At 37.2% G+C, this 13,093-nt stretch overlaps 1 protein-coding gene across 3 annotated transcripts in view; it reads left to right on the forward strand.

The window, feature by feature from the left end:
* Positions 1-237: 237 nt before the first annotated feature.
* SGCZ (sarcoglycan zeta) overlaps positions 238-13,093 on the forward strand; it is a 762,749-nt gene continuing 749,893 nt past the window's right edge. Inside the window, exon 1 of one of the 3 annotated variants that reach the window (XM_058720119.1) lies at positions 238-1,777. The gene's annotated coding sequence lies outside the window, so the exon portion shown is untranslated. The remainder of the gene's footprint in view (positions 1,778-13,093) is intronic. The other 2 variants (XM_058720120.1, XM_058720117.1) reach the window with 2 other exon arrangements.

The following is a 13,093-nucleotide window of genomic DNA, read 5'->3' on the forward strand; positions in this document are numbered from 1 at the left end:
GTGTTCTACCTCTGAAAATGCATAATCCTGTAATGACTCCTCTTATCTTAAGTAATAAACATCTGTATATGAATTCCTGAGGAATTCGCACCTTTCTGGGAAAGTGATGGTCACTTCCAGAGTAGTTTATGACCAGTCCTGAAGTCTCTAGGACTCTGGAGTCTTGAAAGTTGTCCAGAAGCAATTTAAAACTCAGTAACATTGAGGACATGTATTTATAGACTATAAAATACATACGGTATCACTCTTTTGAGATAATTGGATAAACCAACACATGCATTGAATATACTCAGCTATGCTTATTTCTCTTTTAGAGGGCTTAAAGAACAATTTTAGTCTCACAGGATTCTGTCAGATCTTCTTTGTCAACCTCCCAGCCAAAGGTAGTCGTCTGCTACTTTCCAGGCATTCTGTTTGAGACTATCTACCAGTAGGACACATCATACCTTATATTAAGCCCACTCTATTACTCAGTCAACTGCTGTTATTAAAATAGTTTCTATTAAATTTAACCAATATGTGACTCCTAGTTTAGGGCATGATCTATTAGGCTATCTGGAATCACATGTAGTTAATTAAATCTGTCAAATATTTGCAAAATGATAACATATTAAATATTTGTCCTCTCTTTTATTTCTAACTATCAAAGCAGTGAATCTTATTCAAGTTTCTTTTATTATTTGTAGGACACCCAAATAAAAATGAGCAGTATTTATTGAGAATCTACTCTGGTAAAATTGGTGTAATGGAAAATGGAGTAATTAAAAGGATGGATAAAATAGTATGGCCATATTCAAGGAACTTAAAATACATTCAGTAATGTATCTTATCCCTACTCTGTTATTTAAAATAATATATTTTTAAGCGGGACAAGAAAGTTTAGGTGATGACTCAAGCCCAGTAGGGTCTCTGGTACCCTTAGGTTACACCGAAATCTAATGCATATATACAGATATTGTGTGGTTTAAAGAGCTGCTTACTACACTGGGATTAATATTAAAAAAAAAAAAAAAAACTGCCTACAAATTTCTAAGCTACTTTCTGTTCGTAAAGAATCAGCCATCTTCTTTCCCCAAGGCCAACTTTTCAGCTTTCATAGAAGATGCTATTACCATTGTGAGTTTTGAATTAAATAGTGTATTTCTTCTGAAGAGTTTAACCACTCTAGATAGTAATTCTAGCCACCTTTGTAATAAAAGTACCACATATGTAGGCAGAATCATGTAACAGTTATGATTACTTGGGAGAACACCAGAAGAAGAACATCATAATGCTTATATTTCAAGTAGCAAAATTGAGGAATTTTGATGTTTATTATAAGAAGATACATTCATGTAGGAGATTATATTCATTGTGGTTTCGTTAACTTCACATTTTAAAGTTTTGTGCGAATTGTCTTTCGTATAAATATGTCCTTCGCCAAGGCTTGAATTAGTACGTGTAAAACAATATTCAGATTGAAATTCAGTGTACTCTCTCCAGAAAAATCAGTACCTCAATTTAGTCACTAAATTAATTCATGCAGTGCTGAGCAGTATACTAATGATACAAAAACGAGAGAGAGAAAGTTCACTGTTTCGTAAGAGACTCAGGGAGGTAAAATAACCACACGAAAAACGTTTCAGTTAGCGCTGTAAGATACATGAAAGCTGTACCAGTGTCTCCACTCTTGCCTGCAGTGGTCAGGGAACACATCTCAGAGAAAGAAACAGAAGGTGTAGGATGACCGTGGATTTGCCAGGGAGGATGGACACCAAGTCATGTGTGCGCAGCAAGCGTGAGTATCTTTTTTAACCATTCTTCACACAGAGTAGATTTCAGTAGAAATGTTCAGTGAATACGTGGTTTCCAGGCAATGAAAATGGCAAATGGCAAGGCATGGACGTGTGAAACAGTTTGACAGAATCTTGAAACTGAAATTAGCCAAGTATATAGAGATAATGCTGAGGAGGTAGGCAGGGACTTCAATATGGAGAGTTTTACATGTTCTATAGGATTTTTCTTTTAAAGGTTTTCACCATATGTTACCTCCTCAGGCAATTCAACTTTATTTTTTAACATGTAATTCATACACAAATTTTAGAAACCTATCTTTCTGCTTTTCTAAGAACGAAATAGAGGAAGGCAGGAGTGGGGGAGGGAGGGAGGGAAGCAAAATATAAAATAGTGTTTGTGATAGAGATTGGCCCAGAAATTGCATACCAGGGTTGAAACCAAGAAATAGTTTGTGGAAATTTTCATTTTTACAGAATTTCAAATACTTTCCCCTAACCATGTCCCCTCCCCCCCCCAAGTACACATACATATGTATCCTAAGTAAACAAACAAAAGAACAACAACAAAAAAACTGTACTTACCACGAAACTCCATCTTTGGGGCAGTATCCTAATGCTGCTTCGGTTTCATCTTGCCCCAGGAAAATTGCCACCCCCAAAATCAGTTCTATGTGGAAAATCTGGAGCTGCCCTATTGAAATATAGGGCCAGTAAACTAGTACAGATGTGTGTGTGTGTGTGTGTGTGTGTGTGTGTGTGTGTGTTCTTTTCTTTCTTATACACATAGTACCAAAATAATAGACATGCTAGTTTTCAAAATCTTAAGAATGTTGGTGACAAAATACTCAAAAGTAAAACTTTAAATCTTAATTCATAGTAAAAATTCAGTTCATCTGCCCCTGGTTGGAGAATCATTTAAAAAAAGCAACAACAGGGGCGCCTGGGTGGCTCAGTCGGTTAAGCGGCCAACTTCGGCTCAGGTCATGATCTCACGGTCCGTGAGTTCGAGCCCCGCGTCAGGCTCGTGCTGACAGCTCAGAGCCTGGAGCCCGTTTCAGATTCTGTGTCTCCCTCTCTCTGACCCTCCCCCGTTCATGCTCTGTCTCTCTCTGTCTCAAAAATAAACGTTAAAAAAAAAAAAAAAAATTAAAAAAAAAAAAAAAAAGCAACAACAAATTTCACAGTAGTTTTTTCAAAAAAAATTATCACTACTTAGATTGAGAAAGAAGTGTCAAAATTTTGCTCCCAAATTAAAGATCTATAAATAACACAATAGACCCTTTATTTTAATCATAGACAACTTTTTATTGCCTTTTGCCTGAAATAAAATAAATGTAATAATACAATGTTACTTGTGGAGATTCTTTGATGTACTCTATGTTTTAAAGCTTAACTAGGAAAGCAAATAAAGCCTTATTATACTCTTTTGTAGAAGATCAAAATTAAGAGCTTAAATCACTTACTCCCCAATTTTCTTGAGAATCTTAAAGATTCCTTTACAGTTACTTGCTTACATAGACAATGACAAGGGGTCCCTAAAATGCCATTTGATGATACTGTAGGCACCTAACTCCATAAGTACTTTACAAATTAAGGGTTGATTATTTGCTTTGTGAAAGAATTCTTCCCTTCACAAGAAATTCTCCAGAGGATTTCTTTAATTAGCTAGCTCCCTAAGTGCGTGTAAAATAGGGAGAGAGAGTAAGGTTTTAAGTCCCAGAGCTCCTTGTAGATTATCCTGTTTCTGTCTTTAACTCTTTTGGATTAAGCATTGTTTTTATGCAGATCTCTTGGCCTGATCCATTACCGAATTCAAGTGCGTAAAGACCCCCAGAACATTATGCTAGGCTCTGGGTTACATCGTGGAGTGCACAAGGAGGAGTGAGGCCTGTATGTGCAGTCAGAGAACAAACAGGGACACCACTACCACCATCCCCCTTTCAGGAGGCCTCGGCCAGCTCTTTGGCAGCAGAATAATGCAGAGATTGAGGAATTCATAGGTGTTTATTGTGCACCATTTCTGTTGGCAGAGGAAGAGGCAGTTAACTCAGAGGAGAAATCTTTAGTTTTAATGGTAGACATCATAAAGAGATGGGGTATGCAGTTTTCTAAAAAGAAATGCATGGGGGAAAATGTCAGGATCATTATGAATCGTGGGGTGTTCTCTGACAGAACAGAGTTTAACTGGACTAAGGGGCAGAAGAGCCTTACGAGTGACACTATGTGATTAGATGAGGAAGGTAAAGGAATGATGATGTGGCTTGGGGTCCAATGAGAAAGGACCTTGAATGTACTGCTAAGGAGACTGCATTTTGCTTTATAGGGAGTGAAAACCATTAAACTTTTTCAATAACTGAATATTGTGACTATATTGTTTTTCTGACCAAAACTTGCAACAGGGTGTAGGAGGGATTTGAGGACAGAGAGAAGCAAAGCCAGGGAGACCAGACAGAAAGTTTCATAAAAGTCCATCTGAAAGACCATAAAGACTTGAACTGTGCTAGCAGCTTTGGAAAGGGAAGAGAAGGAACAGACTGAAATGTTGTATGGGGAGGACAATTCCAGAATTTGCAGAACAACTAGATAGAGATTGTGAATGAGAGGGAAGAGACGCTTGTGTCTTCCAGTCCTCACCACAGGGTGACTGGCAATACCATGAGCCAGAAAACGGACTAGAGCAGGAGGAGAATTTAACTTTTTCTGTGTTTAGCAAAAAGTTTTGTGTTTCTGGCCATTTGTTGATCTATTACTTCTATTTTACATTGTGATAATTCTAAGGAAAATGGTAGAGATATTTTGTTAAAAATTGGGAATTTTAAAAAATTTAAGTATGAATTCAAGTATAAATACACTATTTCGTGTAATTATAGTGTTTTTGCAGTAGTCATTTTGTATTGAGACCAAACAGAAAAGTATGTTTGAGAAATGTTTTTAAAGCTGTACCCAATACCATTTCTACAAAAATGCAATACAGATGCATTTTTATGCACTTTTTGTTTCACAAAATGAATTTTGTTTTTGACGTACTAAAAAAATCTAAAACAAATCATGATCTACAAGTAATTTCACTTACTCCTCTCTGGTCTTGACTATGTACTCAAGGTTTCTCTTCCCCCTGGGAGGTAAATACTGTATTACAAAAGTCACTCATCTGGTTCTATTAATTTAATTGAATTTTGGAGTTGGAAAAGTCTTCCTGATCATTGTAAAATTTCTCTTTTTTGCCTGTCACCTGCTCTCATCACTTCACTGACTTTAACAAAGAAAATGCAAACCGAAGTCTTATTACATGTTAATGTTATCAGCAGAAGTCATCTAGACCCTAGACCCTAGATTCTAGTGGAACAGGCCATTGATCTGTTATTTTTAAGATGAAAGATTGTATGCTATATACTAAAAGGTATGTGAGTAAACTTATAATTACATCTGACTAAACTTATGAAAGATTTTCAAAGACATAAACATCTACATCTTAAAAAGTTGATGCTCACATTTAGTCATTCTATCTTATAGTTTAAAGTTTTTGAAGAAGTGACAAAATGTGAGGCTGAATGGCATATTTTTTATGAAAATGGGCATAGGGCAAAATAGGAAAAAATACAGTAAAGATAAATGCTAGGAAGTAATAATGGACGTTCAGGTATTACTACATTAGAATGTATGGTGGACATTGTTGAAGATTCAGTGTTTTTGTCCTTACTTTCTAGATGTTCTTTTAGTTGAAGAATATATTGAAATGATAATTTAGTACCTTTGTGCCCTAGGGAAATATATTGATGTGGGAATTGGTGAGGTCAAAGAGAAGGTCGAGCTCTCCCTCAAACCTGTCAAAGCCTTTCTATAAATAGTTTGCAATTTCTTGAATATATTTGGAAGTATTTTTTTTTCAACGTTTTTTTATTTATTTTTGGGACAGAGAGAGACAGAGCATGAACGGGGAAGGGGCAGAGAGAGAGGGAGACACAGAATCGGAAACAGGCTCCAGGCTCTGAGCCATCAGCCCAGAGCCTGACGCGGGGCTCGAACTCACGGACCGCGAGATCGTGACCTGGCTGAAGTCGGACGCTTAACCGACTGCGCCACCCAGGCGCCCCTGGAAGTATTTTATACTGAACAAACTGTCACCCTTTTCTTTCACCCTATAAAGTGGTAAATGTTCACACAGAAAAAAAAGAAATCCTGTCCCCCTCCCAGTATAAGGCACTATTTGCCCCTGAGTACATTGTTGTATTTCCAGTATTTATAATTAAGTCTTCACAGCATATAGTTAATTTAATCTATCTAGCCACATTAGAAAGGTGGGCAGCATCTCTATTCTTGAATAGTTCATCATTTTATCAGGAGAAGCCCTTTATAATCCTAGAAAATAATAACATACGGGCTTAGACTTCACTTAATAGAGAAAAACCTCTTCTTAAAGAGTATTGATTGACCTGGTCTGATATATTTGCTTTTTTTCTCTCTCTCTCCTCTCTTTTTAAATGACATGGAATTGACACATAACATTGTGTGTAAGTTTAAAGTGTGCAAGGTGTTCATTTGATGCATTTATATATTGCGTTATATATTGCAATATGATTGCCACCATACTGTCAGCTAACACCTCTAGAATACCACATAATTATTTGTTTCTGTGGTGAGAACACCTAAAATCTAGTCTCTTAGCAACTTTGAAGTGTTTAATACTGTATTGGTGACTAAAGCAGTAAAAATGTTAACAATTGAAAGGAATAATCAGTATTAATTTTATTTCATTCTGTATAACTCAATCACTTGTTTGGAATTAAGCAAATAGAAACCTTACTATTTAGATTACAGAGGCTTACATAAATGTTTACCCATGAGAATCATAGTGCCCTTGCAGGGCAACAAGTTGATCTATAGGAGCAGCTGCATAGAGGAACAAAATGGGTAAAGACTGGAGTAAGGCCAGGCTGGAAGATCTGATTCTGCCCATTCCTAGCTGTGTAACATTGGGCCAGTCAGTGTTTCTTTTAAATTTGTGAGTAAGGAACCCTGTGATGAATTCATCCTGTAACTTTTCAGTAATGTCAGTGATCACTGTAATTTTCAAAAATCAGTTACTTTTATTTCCCTTTAACTTCCCTTTGACTTGGGGAGACACAAATTGAAAGTCAACTTTGATGCATATCTGCTCTATAGCAGACAGAGTGAGCTGCTTCTGAAAGCAGAAGCTGTACTTACTTTGAAGGTGAAAGTATTATTTCCTTAGGGTGGCTTCATGGGTTGATGGACTGTTGTCCTCAGTGGCTCCACTCCGGAGGAGAGAATAATACTCAGAGAGTAAAGCAAGTTTCTCTGTGTTCATACATTTCCTGCTGTCATCAGTATACAAAGGGAAAAAAAGGTGACTTTGTTCTTGAGTATAATCATTACACTATTTCACCTAATTACACTGTTTCTGCAGTAGTCATTTTGTATTGAGACCAAACAAAAGTATGTTTGAGAAGTGTTTTTAAAGTTTTACTCATACCACTTATTTAAAAAGGCAATATGATTGCTTTTTTTGTGTGTGTGGTTTTTGTTTCACAGAATGAATGGACTCTGAGATTTGGCCTTATTTCTTGACATACTTTTAAATTTATTTCATCTTGCCAACATCCTCAAACAATCGGTGCATTAAGACTATGCACATTCAGGGGCACCCGGGTGACTCATTTGGTCGAGTGTCTGACTCTTGATTTGAGCTTAGGTCATGATGTCACAGTGGTGAGGCTGAGCCCTGCATCAGGCTCTGCACAGAGTGTGGAGGAAATGGTGGGGAGATGTCCTCAGAGGAGGTGAGCACCAAGGAAGTCACATATTCTCAGCTTTGGTTTCCAATGTGAATAAAGGGAAAGCATTTAAATGGTCTTGGTGGTCTCAAACTATGAATGTCTCTTCAAATATCTTAACAGAGAATACACTGGATATGAGAGAATATTTTGCTACAGGAAAAATGTGTCTTTATTGTTGTTTTACTCTAGTAAAGACTAAATTTCTATTTCCAAAATTAGAACCAAAGAAGTCTCTTGTTTTTTCTCTAAATGTGTCTTTACAGGAAGAACACAGACTTTCTGAATATGAATAAACAAAAGTAAACATTTTAATTTTTATGTAATACATCTTTTATCCTATTTGGAGAGGAAGGGCATGCTCTCAGAGGACAAAGGATTATAGCCTTCACCAAAAAGAAATTATATTTTGACAGCTGACTTTTCCCCAAGGAATATCATAACTGGTCTGAGAGAGTTAAGAACACTACTAAGTGTAAAGAACATAATTTGTGGGGCCCAGTGCAAAGTGCAAATGAAAGGGGCTTTGTTCAAAAGGCAAGGAAAATGTGAAAGGTTCCAAAATACACATGGTTTTCTTCCATGGGCTTTCAACTTATCAAGGTGATTTTATTTGTTAATGTCATTATATATAAAGAAAAAATAAATTATTAGAATGATTTTTACTGTTTATGTTGTGCAGTGCCTGTTTTAAATATAAAAATAAGAACATTTGCCAACTATGCACATCACTAAAATGTATAATTTGCATTTTGTAGCTTATATGGGCGTGTGTATTTCATTCTTACCAGAAAAATGAAAATGCCACATAAAACAATGTCTACTGTTTTTATTTCACATAGTGAATATAGCTAATGTATCTACAGACTACCAACACTCTTTTACCTTCAACTTATTGATGAGTAAGGAAAAACCCAAAGAAAAAGGGACTGTGGTTTCTCCTCTTCCCACATCCTTCTTTAAAAAAAAAAAAAAAAAACACACGACTTTTTTTTAATGTTTATTTTTGAGAGAGAGAGTGAAAGCGAGGGAGGGACAGAGAGAGAGAGAGAGAGACAGACAGACAGACAGAAATAGAATCTGAAACAGGATCCAGTCTGTGAGCTGTCAGCACAGAGCCTGATGTGGGGTTTGAACTCTAAACAGCAAGATCATGACCTGAGCCAAAGTCGGATGCTTAACTGACTGAGCCACCCAGGCGCCCCCTTCCCACATTGTCCTTTGTCATCACTTTCAACATTAGTGGATGGCTAATATAAGGGAAAAGTGTAAGAGTGGACATGATAGGGTTTCTTGGCCATTCAAGTTTCTTACAAACTAGTTTTCTTCATTGGAATTAAGTTTTAGTTGTAATGGAAAGGTAGTCCATCGTAGATGTAATATCTATATTTTGGATTCACTTTGAGTGTTTCTGAACTCCCAGGCATCATGGGCCTGCTGGAATTCTGTGCTCAAGGGGCATTGGATACACTATTTTTGAATGGGAAGTCAAGAGCTGGCAGACATGCGTAGTGTGAGTAGCTCATCTGCATAAGTGCATGTCTATTATACCATTGGATTTCACTTAAAAAAAATCAGGCTCAGAAGAATTTTAGTGTGGAAGCAGCTGAGCATTAAACCAAGGGCTGTATCCTTCCAAGCATGAGGCCCTGTACAATTACATTGCTCATATGCCCATGAAGCTATCCCTGGTACAGAAAGAGTGATGACTCCTAATGTTTGTCCTCTTCCCTCAGACTTCCCCTGGGATAGGGCCACAGGTCTGAGACAATTGCAGGACTAACTGGGTAAACATGCCCTTAGCAAATGCAGCCAGACACTGAGGGGATGTGCTGCCCATGTGAATCTTTAATCACACCCTTGCATTTCACATTAGCATTTGAGCCTAGATTCAAACTGCTGCTTAATAATCAGTTTAAAAATTGTCCTACTTTTAACGTAAAGCCTATAGAGCTAATCAACTTAGGGATAGTGTGGTTTTCAAAAGGATTTGATGTTGCCATATAGAATCTTCTTGGAAGGATCCAGGCTGCAAAATCAGATATTCTCAGGAGTGCTGAGAAAACACATGCTCCTACATTCTGCCCTCCTTTCCCCAGTCTTCCCTTGGATCTCCTTGCTGCTTCCCATCTGCCTGCTGACCTCCAGCTTTCCAGACCTGTGGCCTGCTTCCCTGTTACAGTGTGAATGGATTAGACTAACTTTCAGCTAACTAACTGTATCAAGAGGTTGTTAAGGGCTTAAAATATCTGACAAGGTTCTTCCTTAGGAATATAAAATATCTGACAAGGTTCTTCCTTCCTAGCAGAAATTGCCATTATAAATGTAAAATTGCTTCTTTTTTTTTTTAAGTTTTTATTTCAATTCCAATAAGTTAACATACAGTGTAATATCAGTCCTAGGTGTGCAATATAGTGATTCAACACTTCCATACATAAAATTACTTCTAATGGTAGAATTTCACAATTCTGAGAGAGACTTCTAGGGAAGGTACTTTCAGTAAGAAAAGTATTGTTGGGGTTCCTTTAAATTTCATGAAATGAGAAGAAAAGTGGCAATTTGCATTTCCCATCTTGGAGGCACCAGGCCCAGCAGGTATCATTTGGTATCTTTGCATTCTCTTTGCTGTAATAGATCAACTGTGTATAACCTCTGATATTTATGTCACTTATTACCCCACAGTACTGAAGTTATCCTACTTCCTATTGTATACTTTATGCTTTTATACTCAACAGTGTTAGCTAAAATGTACAAGTTAGGTCAACCTTGTCATTCACCCCTTTTTCTTATTACTCAAGAGCAAATACATAGAGAATGGTCACAAAGTGAATCTTCACTCCGAAAAGATAAATAGTAGAAGGAGATGGGACAAAACTTTTTTTTAATTTTTTTTTATTTTTAATTTTTTTTGAGTGTGTGAGTTGGGGAGAGGGTGGGGGTGGGGAGAGAGAGAGAATGAATGAATGAATGAATGAATCTGAAGTAGGCTCCATGTTCAACATGGAGCCTGACATGGGTTTCGATCTCATGAACCATGAGATCATGACCTGAGTTGAAATCAAGAGTCTGGTGTTTAGCCGACTGAGCCACCCAGGTGTCCCAGAATAAAAACTTTTAGAATGATAACATGGATACCCTAAACACAGTATTAAGTCTCAAAATATAATTTGTATATGAAATTTGAAACTCCCATCAAGGTGATTCAAAACCTGTAGAAGGGAGTTCAAGAAACATTGATTTTGCATCTCAGTACATCTTCTTTTCTCTTTCTTTCTTTCTTTTCTTTCTTTTCTTTCTTTTCCTTTCCTTCCTTCCTTCCTTCCTTCCTTCCTTCCTTCCTTCCTTCCTTCCTTCCTTGAAACATTTTAAATGAAGCCAAGGTCAAAGGTCTGTGGACTAAAACTTGCAGTTACCAGTTATTGACACTAGATGGTGGTGGTGCATCAGCAAGGTGAAATGTTGCTGGCATCAATTTGCCCTTGGTTTTTACAAATTTAAGGGCTCCTGGAAATACTGGCAGAATTTGATGAATACTTGATGATGAAGGGGATCCTCGGAATGTAAATGAGAAATAAATAAAAAGACTTTTGATAGAATTTTTTTTTTCTTTTAATCAATGGGAGTAATTTCTCAACTTTTATGGATAAATCATGTTTAGGGTATCTTTGATTTCTTTTTTTTTTTTTTTTTAAATTTTTTTTTTCAACGTTTTTTATTTATTTTTGGGACAGAGAGAGACAGAGCATGAACGGGGGAGGGGCAGAGAGAGAGGGAGACACAGAATCGGAAACAGGCTCCAGGCTCCGAGCCATCAGCCCAGAGCCTGACGCGGGGCTCGAACTCACGGACCGCGAGATCGTGACCTGGCTGAAGTCGGACGCTCAACCGACTGCGCCACCCAGGCGCCCCGGGTATCTTTGATTTCTAATTTCCATATCCTTAGAGCAAGACCATAAAACAGTGAGATTACAGACTCTTAGATTTTTCTCACTTCTTTCTTTTACTCTTGTTTTTCCAGCACATTATTTGCCTTTAAAAAAAGGCATTCAAGAGATTCCCCTTATTTTCAAAGAAGCAACAAATCAGTTATTCCTTAAACATTTAGTACATGTCTCCTATGTGTCAGGCATTGCTCGAGGGGCTGGGGATACAGTAGTAAATTCAATGATAAAAATCTCTCCATTTGTGGAATTTAGATTGCGATTTCAATTCTTTTTCTTTTGCACTTGTATTTCACTGGCTTACACAATGTGTCATTAATTTGTAGAATAATGACAATAGGTAGACCACATGCAACATATATGAGGGAGTTTACCCAGGGGACACTGCTGGGTATAGAATTGAACTATTGGGAGCAGAAGTGTTAAGAGGGTATTACTCATGAAAGTTCATCATGTGGAGCCTATAGGCATTGTTTTCATGGATGGAAGGAGAGCTTCTGCCTATTCATCTTGTTAGTGGATCAGAGCTGGGAAATGTAGTCCGCAGACCCCAGTGTGTCCCTGAGACTCCTTCATGGGTCTTCAGGCTTAAAATTATTTTTATAATAATAATAAGGTATTCTTTGCCATTTTCACTTTGCTACCACATTCACTGATGATGCAAAAGTAAGGTAAAGCTGTTAGCTTGTTGACATGAATCAAGGGAACAGCACCGACATGTACTAGTGGTCCTTATATTGTTTACTGCTACACATTCTCACTTAACAATATCTTTGATTAAGTAGTTCCAATGGTTAATTTTTACTAAAAGGGCTTAATGCTCTGTGCGATGAAATGAAAAATCCACATACAGCCCTTGCGCTGCGTACCAGAGTAGAGCGGCCGTCATTAGGGAAAGAGCTTAGGGATTGTATAGCCCGTGAGCTGAGCTTTCTGGTTTTTTCATGGAATACCGTTTTACTTAAAAGAATATTGACAGAAAAGTTACTCAGACATGGCTATTAGGCCATTTTCTCAAAAGTGAATGAAGGAAGTCTGTCACTTCAAGGACAACTCATAGTATTTGTTATCAGAGATAAACTGTGAGCTTTCATATGAAAATTGTAATTTTTCAGAAACCTACATTAACTATCATGAGTTTCTTAGCTGCCTCATATTGATGCTTTAATACTGTGTAATGAAGTGTGTAACCATACAAAATTGGCATAAGTCAGACAACTAGTATTTTACAGATGACGAAGGTATCATGTTACAAATTCAGGCATGGGTAAAAATTCACTGAAAATGCAAGGTAAACCGAGGGTTTTCATGGAACAGAGTAGGAAAGCTTATCAGTAGGTTTCAGATTCCATGTTGCAACTAACCTTTAGGAAACTACCACTTGTTGAGTTTTGTCATAATATCAAAGAAGCATATCCAAAGTAGGCTGAAAAGTTCCAAATAGTCTTCCCTCATCCATTTGCATCCAACTTACCTCTGTGTGAGTCCAGATTGTTTTCAGATTTTAACAAAAACAACACATTTCAACAGATTGAAAACAGAAGTAGATACAATACTATAGCTGTCTTCTCGTTAAGTAGTA

Source organism: Neofelis nebulosa, chromosome 3 (assembly GCF_028018385.1).
Source record: "Neofelis nebulosa isolate mNeoNeb1 chromosome 3, mNeoNeb1.pri, whole genome shotgun sequence".
Classification (NCBI taxonomy): Eukaryota; Metazoa; Chordata; class Mammalia; order Carnivora; family Felidae; genus Neofelis; species Neofelis nebulosa.